Consider the following 14,475-nt stretch of genomic DNA (forward strand, 5'->3'; position numbering starts at 1 on the left):
AGATGGTTCGAGTCCATGGGTGAAGATACAGTGGCAGGAACAGCTAAGAGCTCACATCTCCAACTACAAGCAGGAGGTAGAGTGCACACTGGGAATCTCTCAAGTCTTTTGACACCTCAAATCCACTCCCAGTGACATGCTTTTCCCAAAAGGCCATGCCTCCTAATCCTTCTCAAACAATTTCTCCAACTGGGGACCCAATATTCAAATATATGAGCCTACAGGGGCCATTCTCCTTCAGACTACCACAAATGTTGAAATGCCAGTTTGGATTTTGGTTTCAGTTATCCAAAGTTTTTTTTTATGATTTCCAATTTTCCAATTGGCATATTGTAAATGTTAATAGATATGATTAGGAGAAAAAGAAAAATCTTATAATTTATAAATGTGAAAGTTTTAGGAAAACGTGATACATTTCACACCTTACCAACTCCCTCCTCCCTTTTGTTTATCACATGTGTTAGTAACTTCAATCCTTAGAACATTTACCTCCAAATCTTTGTGATACACTGTGAGTGATGAATGAGAAGTAAGTTCCTGAGGTATTTATCACCACTGGAGCATGCCAGAGTATGCTGGGGATTTGACCACTTAAAATGAATAAGGGAGATGATCCCTGTAGGTGGGGTTTTTTGTTGGGACCACTGGCTCACAAATAACCACACAGAGACTTAATATTAATTATAAATGCTCAGGCGGTAGTTTATGCTGGTTACTAACTAACTCTTGCAACAAATTAGCCCATCTTTCTTATCTACCCTCTGCCATGTGGTGGTACCTTCTTACAGCACAGAATATTCATCTTGCTTCTCTCCATGTTTCCCTCTGTCCTGAGACTCCGCCCTTCCCAGTATCCTCTTAGTCTGGCTCTCCCACCCAATCTCTTCCTGTCAGTCAGCTCTTTATTAACTAAAGAGAGTAATACATATTTGTAGTATACAAAGATTATTCCATGGCAGATCCCTGTTCTTTCTTGAGATAGACTTGATTTGATTTTGGAAATAGGTGTAGATTTTGAGGAGGAGAATAATTCTTTATCCTTATATAAGTCATGTAATCCTGGTTTTTAGATGGAATTGCTAAGTGGCTACCTTGCTTCTAGCTGTGTTGTTGGGCATAGATTTAAGGAATCCACTAAAAAAACTTTGGAGTTTTGACCAGGGTCACTGGACTGGGTTCTTATTTATTCATTCATTGAAGAAATGGTAGTGGATGGATGCTCAATGCCTGGCATTTTAAAGATGGTGTTTTGTTTGTCTGTTGGGGAATTAAGACTGGAAAGTGTCTTTCCCAAATGTTTTTTCAAAGCAGAAATTAATGTCTTATGACATTCCTGCTCAGAACGTGTAGGGGTAAAAATGCTTTCTGAAAAGGACTCAGCGGGTGTGAAGAAACTAGATCATCCTTCAACCTGGTTTTAAAATACAGAACTTGCAGTTCCTATTTCAAGATCAGGTATAAAAATAGATAATGTAAAGTGGGGAAATTTTCATTAAATTTAGCATTTGTATTTTTTAGTATTGGCCAATTGTCAGTCAGTCTATAGGTATTAGCCAAGAAGCACTTTAAATGATGTTATATTACTTTGTTCATTCACCATCTATTATAGTTGCTATGTACTAGGTGCTGCTTCCTCTAAAAATGGTTTCCTTTTAAAACATTTCCTGTATATGTATAATTACCAAAATGTCTCCGGGAAAGCTATAGCATATTTTCTTACTAAAAATTTGCTTATTTCAGTTACTTAAGCTTTAAAAATTGATCTTATGTCATTAAAATAATTCTTTCAATTTTTTTTTTATTTTCACCATTTTATTTCTGTTAAAAGTATTTGCTTCCAATCAATTAATTTCTATGCCAGGTTCAAGTAACTGAGTGCCTTATGAGGAGCTGATGTTGTCTAGATCCAACGTATGCTGCAAACACAATCTGAAGTAAAATGGGAGATAACGTCTTTCTGAAGACAGATTTAGAAACTCTAATCCAGTAATTTAATGTGTTTCCTTTCTGTGGCAGAGGGCTTGATTCATACCTGGCCTCTAGGCTCCCATTCACGGGTGTAGCCAAAAGGATAGGAAGTAGACCACCCAGCACAAAACCGAATAGTTCGTGTCACGGTACGCGTTTCACAGTTCAAATCACTTGTACTCAAAGGTAAAGTTTCGAAACTTTTTAAAGACACATGTTCGCTTTTAAGATGTGATTACTGCTGCTGGTGAACTGGAAGCTATTCGAGATTGTGTCACGGACAAGATGTGCTGAGAAAGAGTTTGTTAGGAGGCCACCAAAAACAGCATTAAGTGCAATGTCTGTTGGTCCGTGTTCAAGTGGATTCCTTTCTAATTCTGGAAGTTGTTCACTTCTTCTGGATATGATATCAAAAATTTGTTGTTTTTTTTGCTAGTGGTTGGTTTATGGTTTTTCGTCTTGGCCCACCCTGTGGGATGACAGTACTTTATGCTCGCCTCCCAGCGAGTGGGCGCTTGTCTGGGTTCTCCTGTGCTGGGGCTCACAGCACCTTTGCTCTGGTTACCTGGGTTCCTCTTTACTCGGACATTTTTTTACATTTGATTTCAGTTTTATAATTTTTAAAATATTTACTTAGAAGTAATCATTTATTTAGAAAAGCAACAGATATATTGTGGGTAAAGTGTTTTTGGAATGGAAGAGAACAGGTCTTTAATCCTACCTCTGATGACTATGAGCTGTGTGAAGCAGGTCACATGTCTATGCAGGCCAGTTTCCAATTCTGTAAAATAAGGATAATAATTTCCATCTCACAGAATTAAATGTGACTGCATGAAACACACCTGGTAACTAACAGGTATGCCTTGTGAGTACCTTGATTTTTCTTATTTTATAAATCCAAAATCCTCCAAATAACACTTAGGAATTATGGGTGATTTGGATTTCTTGGTTACAAGGCCACAAAATAATTGTCAATTGACAACAGTTTTAATTTAATTTATTTTATTCATTTTCATTAACTTTTTTTAGAGTCTTACAGTGCATTCCAGGCTAGCCTTGAAGTTTTGATTCTCCTGCTTTAGCCTCTCAAGTATTGGAATTGCAGGCATAGGCCACTGTGCTATTTGATGCTATTTTTATGGCCTCACAGTTGCCCTAGAGCTGGACTCTTATGTTTAGTTGGGATATTATTGAAGCACACCCATGACATTTTCATTTAAATCTCTGATGCTTAGCAAGTAATATGTGAGATTATTGGGATTTCTTCTTGGATTCAGATGCACTTATTAAATAATGTGTCATTTCCAGTCTGCCCAACTGAGAGATGCTTTAATTTTAGTTTCTCTTTGGGATTTCCAATTTCTTTGTAATTATGGTGTTTTTCAGATAAACACGAGTAATCTAAAAGATGCTACAGTTTTTCCCTTTCTTATATTACCTTTCCTGGAAGAGATATGATTTAATGTAACCAAAATAAGATGCTAATATTTCCATAGAAGTCTATGTTCATCGAAACTTCTCTTAATAATTTACATAATTTGTAGTCATTTTAACTTTACAAAATATGTGGCACAAATAATACCACTATTATAATTTAGATGAGGAAAGTAAGCTCCGGAGAAGTGGCGATTGGTTACAATCAGATGTTAAAACATCTTGTTTGCATGATTTTGCCTGTTTTAATTTGCTTATTATTTATCATCATCATCATCATCATCATCATCATCATCATCATCATCATTTTGTGTGTGCGGGGCGGTGAGTGTGCCACTGAATGCAATCAGAGGACAACTTCCTAGTAGTCACTTCTCACCTCTCGTTGTGAGTTCCACATATCAGACTCAGGTGGCCAGCCCTGTGTGGCACATGCCTTTGCCTGCTGAGCCATCTTGTAGACTCTGATAGATTAATTTTATTTAAATAAAGCGCCGTTGGCCACTCACCTGTTCTGGATCCTGAAATTCTTTGAATCTTTAGTGCACAGTACTGTGCATCTGTCCATATCATAGCAGGTATGTAAAAACAAATGTCGACATCTCCTGGGTCCTCAGTTCAGCTCATTAGTGAACTCCAGTACAGTAGTCTCACTTACAGAGCACATTGCCACTGGTGAGAAAACAAAGAACCCCAACAAAATCCAAAGAATGAAAGTGGCATGGGGGTAGTGGAAGCTGGACTTAATGATAATCTTGCATGATGGGCTTGGTAGGCAGGAATACCCAGGGCAGCAGCAGTGACTAATATTTCCTACAGTTCAGGTACCTCCTCACATTCCCCATTGGCTAAATATTATATGGGGAGCATTCTTTCTAGATGTCCAGGTATTATTATTTATTCATAGAGTATTCCTTTTTTCCTTTCCCTACTTACATCTCTCTTTGTGTGTGTCTCTCTCTAAACATGTTTAATAAAGACTTTGCTTTCCTGACTGGCTTATCCCTTCCCAGATATCCTGATTGTCAAGGGACGTTTCAGAGGCATGTGTTTAGTAATGGCTGCAAGCTATTTTGTAATTTTCCACACTGAACTAATGCCTGGTTTGAGTGAGAGTAGCCAGGAGGTTTCCATAAGCAGGAGCTGGTTAGCAGGGGCCGAGTGCCTTCCACTTATCTGTGATGTGTAAGCCTTAAGGCTTTTTTTTTTTTTTCCAGGGGCTGTGTTGAAAATGGGCCAGGGTGTTTTCATTTCCTACACTCCTACCTAATAAGGCATCCTAATTCTGCTGGTGCGTGATCCTCACAAGTGTGTGTGGGTGTGAGCCCCAAGACACACAAACACTCTCCCAGCAATGTCCTGCCATCAATCTCACTCCAGAAGATGGATCAAGATTAGCTAATTCCCAGGACAGGCCAGGAAAATGGGCAAGCTGGACATGGTAACAGCTCCTAACTAAGAACAAAGAATGATGTATTCAAACAGTTACGTTGCTGTCTTGGCATAAAGATTCCCAGCAGTGCGCCAGACTCCACAGTAAAACAACCTGTGAGAGTCTTAAAAACATTTTGTTAGATTTATTATTTCATTTCACATGTGTGAGTGTTTTGCTTGCATGGATCTATAAGTATCATGTAAGTGCTTGCTACTCACAGAGGTCAGAAGAAGGTGTTGTATCCCCTGGAGCTGCAGTTATGGATGGTTGTGAGCTCCTATGTGGGTGCTGGGAACCGAACCTGGGTCCTCTGCAAGAGGAGCAAGTGCCCTCAACCTCTGAGCCGTATCTCCTGTGTAAGTCTTTTGACTCAGCTTCTCCACAGATTATCAGACCACGCAGTATTTTTCCTCTTGCCCATTTGACTCTTTCTTACCAGGCTCACCCAGGACTACAGTGGCTGCAGTGGCTCAGTTGCTGTACTCTCTCCACACCCACCATTTATCCCAGCACTGGCTCACAATGTGAAGCTGGGTCACCATTTGGGGAATCTGGAACACTAGACCCTTAGTTCCTTCCTCGTTTTTGGAGTAATCAGGTCCATCTGAGCCAGAGATCAAGACCGTTTCTGTGTTGTCTACTAGTTCAGTGTATTGAGGTGGATATGGAGTTGACTTTTCCTAGTTTTTATTCTAATAGATTTTAAGGTCAAGAGGAAGAAATTTCACACATAGAAGTGCTCAAGTAGTTTCAGTGTTTGCTTTGCTTTTATGAATGCATGTATACATACATGCATGGCCTTTCACTGAACCCGAGCCCACTGAAGACTGGCTGATCTGCAAGCCACAGGGATCCTTCTAGCTGTACCTCTCCAGCGGTGGGGTTCCAGGAGTACACTGCTGGGTTCAGCTTTTCTACTTGGGTACTGGGGATTGAACTCAGGTCCCCATTTTTGTGCAACAGGCGTTATTCTCCAAACCACCTCCCCAGTCCTATACCCCCATTGCTTGAAAAACTCTTCTATTTGCTATTCAGTGATGGTTGAGAGGGAAGCTCATCCTTCCCGATTCCTCCTGGAAATTTTCTATCACCATCTACCTTTAGGAGGCAGCAGAATGGAAGTCCGTTGCTCCAGGGCTGGCAGACTCAAGCTCAAATCCCAGGTCACTGTGAACCAACTCCGTGAGCCAAAACAAACTTGCAAAATGCAGGAAGGAATGGTGCTTACCTCAGGGACCACTGGCCTGAAGCAGCTAACATCTTCATGGTTTTAAAAACTGGGCCTGCTTTGTAAAGAGTGCTTGTCATTACTAGTAAAAATCAGTTGAGCTTGTTGGCCCTGCTAATATCTATAAAGATCCTGGACAGCCGTTATTGCTATCATCACAACTACCCATCTATCTCTACATCTGTACCTATATCATCATCAATTTCTCTGTCTATCTATTTTCAGTGCTGGGGCTAGAATCCAAGGCCTCATTTAATTAGGCAAATGCTTTGCCATTGAGTTATATCTTTAGACATCTATAGTGACAACAATAATATTGATTGTGTTTTCATTGTCTTAACGTATTCATTTTAGAGGATAATTTTGATAATACTATTTATAGAAATTCCAGTTCTGGTGCCCAGAGTTCCTGTTATAAAATTGACATATTATCTTGTTGTTGATTTTTAATTGGACATGCCCAGTAAAGTACAGACTGTTTTCTTGCTCATTTGAACTTTGGAGCCAAACTGGACCTGAGGGCAGAAGAGCTGTGGGTGTGGAAATGTGTCAGGATGGGTCTCAGTAAGCTTCAGGGAGAAGAAGAGGCAATTATGCTAAACTTTCTGCAAATGCACAGCCATCAAGGAAGCCACAGTGAATGACAAAACAGTTCTTATTCCTGTGTTGATTTCTGCACTCTGAACCATTTCATTGCATTTTTTGCTAGGATGAAGGGATAGCTTCAGCGTAGGCTCTAAGCCCAAGGTGATTTCAGCCTTTATTTTCTGTCTATGCTTACATGGTCTTAAAAAAATAAAACAAAACAGTCCCCCCCCTTGTGGGAAAAGAAAAGATAGCCAATACCAATTTAGATTTGTTTGGATTGGTTGAGAGCCATGTTTCACTAATTGGAGTTAAGACCTTTTAAGAACTGGGCCAGTTTTATTTGAAAGTAGATGGGCTGGGGAGTCTGAGGTAAACTCTACAGTTGGCAGCCCTGGGGTGAAGATATGTAAGACTCAGAGAGGACGCTCCAGAGTCTATCAGGAAGCACCTCTTACCATTTCTTAGCTTTTTCATGGTAGAACTAGTTATCAACATGAGAATTTATTTGGAACCCAACTTGAAAGAAGATGCCGTAAAAATGCTAGACCTGTGAATACATGGCAGTCAGTTCTGGCCCTCAATTTCCCCAAGATTTTCACTCAAAAATAATAAAAAAAAAACCCTCAAGTGTGAAAAATACTGATAAATAGAATCCAGGAATATCTTTGTTCAATTTGCCATTCTAAGATATTAAGTGAAATACTCTAAGATGTTAAACATTTTTATAATTGCTTTATTTTACTTTTAATTAAGTGTGTATATGTGGGCATGTGAACATGAGTTCAGGTACCTGCAGAGGCCAGAGGAGGGTGTTGGACTCCTCTGCAGCTGAAATTATTGGTGCTTGTGAGCCAACCAGTATGGGTCCTGGGAACCAAACTTGGGTCCTCTGCAAGAGTAATATGTTCCCTTTAAACCACTGAGCCATCTATACAGCCGCTATTTTCTTCATATTTTTAATGTATAATCATAAAGAGGATCTGGCAAAATTTTAGAAACAAGTAGGCAATAAATGTTTTACATTTTCTGGGCCAATTTGCAAAATTGAGAATATGATGTCCATGATTAGAGAAGACAAATTCCCAGAATTAAAAATATAATAATAATTCTAATCACCACCGTATCTAAGCCTTTATAATGCAGGTTGGCTAATGAGAAGAATTGAGTTCTGTTTTTGAAAAATAGCATTTTGCTTAATTGGGATTCAAGTTAATGTTCCTCATCAGAAATTGATTAGAAATGTTCATCTGTACAAACAGCCCTTAACTTGTGAGCTGCGCATACACAGCGGGTGGGGCTGTGATTCATGGGCCTGTCAAAAGACAAAATTGCTATTAAGCTGAAAGAAGTTTAGCCTAAAACTCTCTCTGTTATTGGCTGATAAAGTTTGGCTCAAAACAGTTTCCAAACATTGAACGGCATGCTGGATCAATGTAAGAAAAAAAAAGCTGACTATATAGTGTCCATCTGTAACCAAGCAACTGAAATCCTTTTGCCTGGCCTCAGCCAATTACAGCAGTAAGGATTGAGCCAGTCATGAGCTGCCAGCAGATCAGACTATATCCAAAGAAAGCAAATGCCCCTTAATGCTGTGCTTGTATCAGGCAAGCTGATTGTTGCTACTTAGGCTGATTCTGTGTGTCTCTTCCTTTTCATTTCAAAATTTTAAACTTTTAAAAAACTGTTGAGATCATAATTACATTTCTCCCTCCTCTTCTCTCCCTCCAAGACCTCCCATGTACCCTTCCTTGCTCTCATTCAAATTCATGGCCTCTTATTTCATTAACTGTTATTGCATGCATATGAGAGAGAAGGGAGGTGAGGTGGAGACAGGCTAACATTCAGCAGTGGCAGCCAATAGAGACCTATCTATTTGTTGCACAAATACACTCTAAGTTAACTGACTTCATTTCTCATGAATCTCTCCACATTTGATTGACATATTGGGATCAGTAAAGTTGCTTAGCCCAAATTTAAGATCTCTGGCAAATTTTATTTAACAGGTTATAGTTGTGGAGCCCTGTTCTGGAATAAACTTCATCAGGAAAGCAACAGATCTATCTATCTATCTATCTATCTATCTATCTATCTATCTATCTATCTATCTATCTATCTATCTATCTATTTTTCATTGAAAATAGATTTTTTTAAAACTACAATAAATTCTGATCATGATTTTCCATCTCCCAACTTCTCCCAGATCCTCTCTAGTTACTCACTCACCCAAATCTACAGTTTCTTTCTCTCTCTCATTAGGATACAAACAGAAATCTAAAACAAAACAAAATTATATAAGATAAAACAAACAAAATAGAACAGGATAAAACAAACAGAAGAAAAAGAGTCAAAGAAAAAGCCCAAGAAGCATACAGATGCACAGACATAAGCTTTGAGGTATTTTACTTCACACTGAGACAATGGCCATCTTCCTACTGTTATTATTTTGGTAATATTTTCTATTCCCAGGTAAAATTACAACTCCCAGTGTGGATAAAGTTTTAGTAAAAAGAAACTCCAAGGTTCTCTTCAGGAGTCTTTTCTGGAAAGGAATTTGTCAAAATGTGTCAAGAAAGCTAAAAAAAGTACATGCATACTTTGTTTGACCCAGTAATTTTATTTCTAAGAATTTAACCCAGTGAGGATTGTATCAGAGTATTTAAAAGCAAGGTTATTCATTGTCCATTACAGTGAAAAAATCTGTGCACATCTTGGTAGTATTATCAGTAATAGAATTTACTGTAGACATGGAAGGGGCTGTTATGGGTGCATTCTGAGTTACTATGGATTTTGATTTGTGGACAGGGAAGCTGTTCATAATATACTATGAAACCGTTTAAGTAATTAAGCCACAGACATTAAACATGCTGCCATCCTCTTGTGTCATAAAAATACATGCAATGATTCATATGGAAACAAAATTTAAAAAACCCTACATATTAAAACATTAGCAGTGCTTATTTGTAGGAGAGGAATGGAGATCAACATTTTTAGCACTGTAATAATAAGTGATATTTCTTGAATTCTTGACAAGGTAGTCTGGGAAATACTTTACATATATAAGCTCACGTAATCCTTATACTAATACTGTGAAGCAGATATCCTTATCCCTCCAAAAGGATGATTGGCTTGTAGTTTCAAGGAGTCAAATTGAGTCTCCAGTTTCATAGAAAGTGTGAACATCTGTCTGATTCTAGAATTTGTAGTGCTGTCTTCTATACTGGATAAGTTCTCTTGCTTTCTTCTTATAATTTATTATTCTTCCTCTAGCTCCATTTTTTAAGCTGAAAATGAGAGTGTTGGGTAGAAGTCCATTAACTTTGAGTCGCCCTGCAGGTTTAATCAGCACTGCTCTCCTGTCACTATTCCATGTTTCCATAAAGATTGGGAAGGGTAAAAATCATTACTGCTGTCAAGAACAGGCCTTAGTACTATGACCTAGCTCCCCTAAACTTGCTTTCTCTACCATGAAGAATGGTCATGTGTACCTTTAAGGGAAATTCCTTGGCTTGGAGAGGTAGTTTGACTCTAACAGCTTTTTAGAACTGGCACAGGAATAGGGAATGGTTTACTAATTGTTGGTCAAGGGACAGCATTAGTTCCAGAGGATTTTAACTTATTCAAATGAAAATCGTGAGTGCTTATTTGGATAATAACATGTCTACTACAAATAATCACCTGGATTTAAACCTCATGCTACATTTATTTTTTCCTGAATGTTAAGGCTGAGGATGCTGTAAAAAACAATGGCTATTAAAGGTGGACATTTTCTATTCGCTGAATGAGATGAATTGTCTTCTGCTGCTGAACTGCTCTTTAGGATAATGAGGTCTGCCACCAAAGGTCAATGATCATCTTACACTTTGGTTTATGTGATTACTGGGTTATAGTGCAGAACCAGCGCTATCAATTGCCCCCTCCCCCAACTGCTTCATCACATTTTTTTTTTTTTTTATTCCCAGCTCCTTGAAAACAGCATCTGGCCAAGTTCATCTCCTATGGGAGATTAGAAGAATCGTACTTCTCTCCTCCCTCCCTCTCTCCCTCCCTCTCTCCCTCCCTCCCTCCCTCCCTCTCTCCCTCCTTACTTCATTCCCTTCTTGCCTCCTTCCTTCCCTCCCTCCCTTCCTCTTTCTTTTTTGTTTCTTTCTTTTGACACACATTCTCAGTCTGGAGACCAGGGTGGCCTAGAATTTGCTGTGTTGAACTAATAATGATTCTCCTGCCTCAGCCTCCTAAGTATTAAGATTATAGGCATGTGCCAATATACCCACCTCCATATTATTAATGCAATTGAAATAGTCTGTTGTGAAACAATCTCAGGTCATAGACACATAGGTAGGACACATAAGAAGCACAGAAAAATTTTGGATAATTCTAAACTCAAAGTAGTTAGTTATAAAATGGATGTGATATTAGTCAAAAGCATTTCAACCTGCTGTGAAATATACCTGCTAATAAAAAAAAAATAAAGTCTCAGGGATGAATAGATGACTCCGTGGATAAAGTGCTTGCTGCATAAGCATCAGACCCAGAGTTGGGATCCCCAGGATACCTAAAAAGCTGCCACAGCAGCATGCGCCTCTAGCCCCAACATAAGAGACAGAAACAGGCAGAATCTGGAGCTTTCTAGCCATCTAGTCTACCCAGTCAGTCTAGCTAGTCAGTCTAGCCAAATCGGTGACTCAGGAAGAGAGTGTCTAAAGTAAGGTGGAGGGCAGATGCCATGGTTCAGGGAGTAAAGGGCCTTGCCACCAACCTTAACAATCTGAGTCTGATCTCTGGAACACATGTGTTGAAAGGAGAGAACTGAATTCCATAACCACTTAAACTCCACTCCTAAGAGTTCCGATGCCCAGTTCAGGCTTCTGTGGACACCTGGACACACACACACACACACACACACACACACACACACACACACGCACGTGTGCGTGTGCATGCGCATGCACGCATACATACACAGATGCACACACACATGCACATATACAAGTACAAAATAATAAAAAAAGATTTTTTTTTTTTTTTTTTTTTTTTTTTTTTTTTTTTTTTTTTTGGTTTTTCGAGACAGGGTTTCTCTGTGTAGCTTTGCGCCTTTCCTGGAGCTCACTTGGTAGCCCAGGCTGGCCTCGAACTCACAGAGATCCGCCTGGCTCTGCCTCCCGAGTGCTGGGATTAAAGGCGTGCGCCACCACCGCCCGGCAAAAAAAGATTTTTTAATAGACAATGGAGCAAATGTTCATTTTCCTGTGTGTGTGTCAACACAATTTCATATCTTTTATTGCTTTTTTTCTAAGAATTTTTAGACTTTTCCCCCTCTATTAAATGTAATTATTTGTAAGTGAATACATTAAATAATACATGTAATCATAAGTGGTATTTAATTATCTTGTATCAATAGCCGTTTTTGTACCGTGGTTTTTAGATCTTTGGAGCACCTTCAATACGTAGACTAAACTTCTTAAGTAATAAATTGGTATAAAGTCTCAATATTTTACTAGAGACTTTAGAAAAAATATCTAAATTATCATTAATGAACAATGCTTTCTATATTGAGAATCTTTAAAATGGTACTTGAAATACTCATCCAGGGGTATAAATGAGTATTTTTACAAGAGTATGCAATTTGCGATTCATTTGAGTCTTACAGGATCCATTTGGTAAAAATAAATAAATAAATTACATTTTTCCATTATGATTTAACTCAGTTATTCTCCCTGATTGACATTCTTAAATATTTGCATAGATAATAATAAACTGTTTTACTTAAAAAACAAATGCAAAAGCTTTCACTTAATTAAATCTTTATACAAAAACAAACAAACAAACAAAAAAAATAAAATGGATGTGATAATTCCAGTTACTCAGGATGCTGAGGCATGAAGACCAAGTTCTAGGTCTGCCTGGCCTACATAACAAATTCATGCCATTTCAAGGCAGTTTGATGAGATCCTGTCTCAAAATAAAATTAATAAAAAAGGGTGAGGATGTAGCTCATTGGTTGTCTGCATGACTAGAATGTGTAAGGCGCGATTCAATTACCAGAATGCCAAAAATGTCATTATAAAGAGGAATCCAAGTTTTGGGTGAAAGTTTAAGGATTATTAAGTTTATTGATTCCAAGTAATTTTAGAGTAGGGGAAATCATATTATATAGTGAAGGATGATAAAGTTAAAATATAGTAGTTGGGGGCAGAGTGGGAATAGTATATAAATAACAGTAGCTCTGTCTTCATTTTAGTTGCTACCCACTCACCTATTCATTTAACAAATACTCATTGCATTCCTTAGGCACTGAAGTTAAAACCGGGAAGACCCACTCTGCTCTGATGGACCCTAGTTTCCCAGACAGTTGCTAGGGATCTTGTAGTGTCCTGTGAACAATACTGTCCATCATAAGTCACAAGGATATATTCTCCTACCCCTCATCTATAGACACCAGATTATGGTGACCTTGAAAATGAAAGGATCATACTACATAAAGAGTAATTTTCCTGGCAATACAGAATTCAGATTGACTTATAATTTGAAAGCACTTCTATCTCATCCATTCAGACCAATGGTTAATATTATTCTGACAGTTAATGATGTTTTTCATGTTTTAAAATGTTTGCATTCTGGGATTGAACCCAGAGCTTTATACTTGCCAGGCAAACATTCTACCAATGAACTCTAGACTTTTTCATATTATTATTACTCTTGTTATATTTGGGGATGGCCAGAAAATATTTTGGCCTTGGCCTCCTCAGTGCTACGATTATAGGCATATGCCATGAAACCCAGATTCCTTTCTTCTTCTTCTTCTTCTTCTTCTTCTTCTTCTTCTTCTTCTTCTTCTTCTTCTTCTTCTTCTTCTTCTTCTTCTTCTTCTTCTTCTTCTTCTCCTTCTCCTTCTCCTTCTCCTTCTCCTTCTCCTTCTTCTTCTTCTTCTTCTTCTTCTTCTTCTTCTTATTATTATTATTATTATTATTATTATTATTTGAGCATAACTTTTTCTTTGGTTCTTTGGGAATTTTACATCCTGTACCCCAATCCGACTCATTTCTCTCTTCCCCAGTATCTACCCTTCACCCTTGTAGTGTCCCACCCCCAATTTTTTTTTCTAGACAGGGTTTCTCTGTGTAGCTTTTGGAGCCTATCCTAAAACTAGCTCTGTAGACCAAGCTGGCCTCAAACTCACAGAGATCTGCCTGCCTCTGCCTCTCGAATGCTGAGGCCAAAAGTGTGCACCATTACCACCCAGCTTAAAAAAGAAAGAAAATTTAAAAAGCAATAGAAATAAAAAATAAAAATATTAATTGGAAAACAAAAACACGACACAAACCAAACCAAACCAAAACACAACAACAAAGAAGCAAAACAAAAACAAACAAACAAAAGCTAATTCGCTTGTCTTTCCTGCCTCTCCATCACCTCTTCAAGATTCATCTTAGTGGCACTGGGAGCTGTGATGTGTCACATAGTATACCCTTTTGTTCAAACTTGCAAATGTTCATTGTGTAATGAGTTGTTGGTTAGGTTAAGGCCTCTGGCTTTTGGTACACTGTCAATTGGTCCCTCACTGAGACTCCTGATATTTTGCTGTTGCCCCAAATCATGGAGATCCTGTGGCTATGGTTCCACAGGACCAGTTCCATCACACACTCCAGCAAGTCATAGATGGGGTAGGCAGGTGTTGTGGTGGGCCAACACAAAGCCCTGGATGTGGGTCTGTGTGGTAACTGAGTTGGTCAGTCTGGGCCACTGGGACTACTTCCCTCAGGCGATGGACAGAGCCAGCTCTCCTGAGCTCATGGTGAGGAGTGGGACCAGTTTTTCCAAGTGC

General features: G+C 38.7%; 1 pseudogene; it reads right to left on the bottom strand.

Moving 5' to 3' along the window:
- Positions 1-1,863: 1,863 nt before the first annotated feature.
- Positions 1,864-3,975, bottom strand: LOC102922928 (transmembrane protein 126A pseudogene; annotated as a pseudogene).
- Between the last annotated feature and the right edge of the window lie 10,500 nt (positions 3,976-14,475).

The sequence above is a fragment of the Peromyscus maniculatus genome, chromosome 6 (genome assembly GCF_049852395.1).
Source record: "Peromyscus maniculatus bairdii isolate BWxNUB_F1_BW_parent chromosome 6, HU_Pman_BW_mat_3.1, whole genome shotgun sequence".
NCBI lineage: Eukaryota > Metazoa > Chordata > Mammalia > Rodentia > Cricetidae > Peromyscus > Peromyscus maniculatus.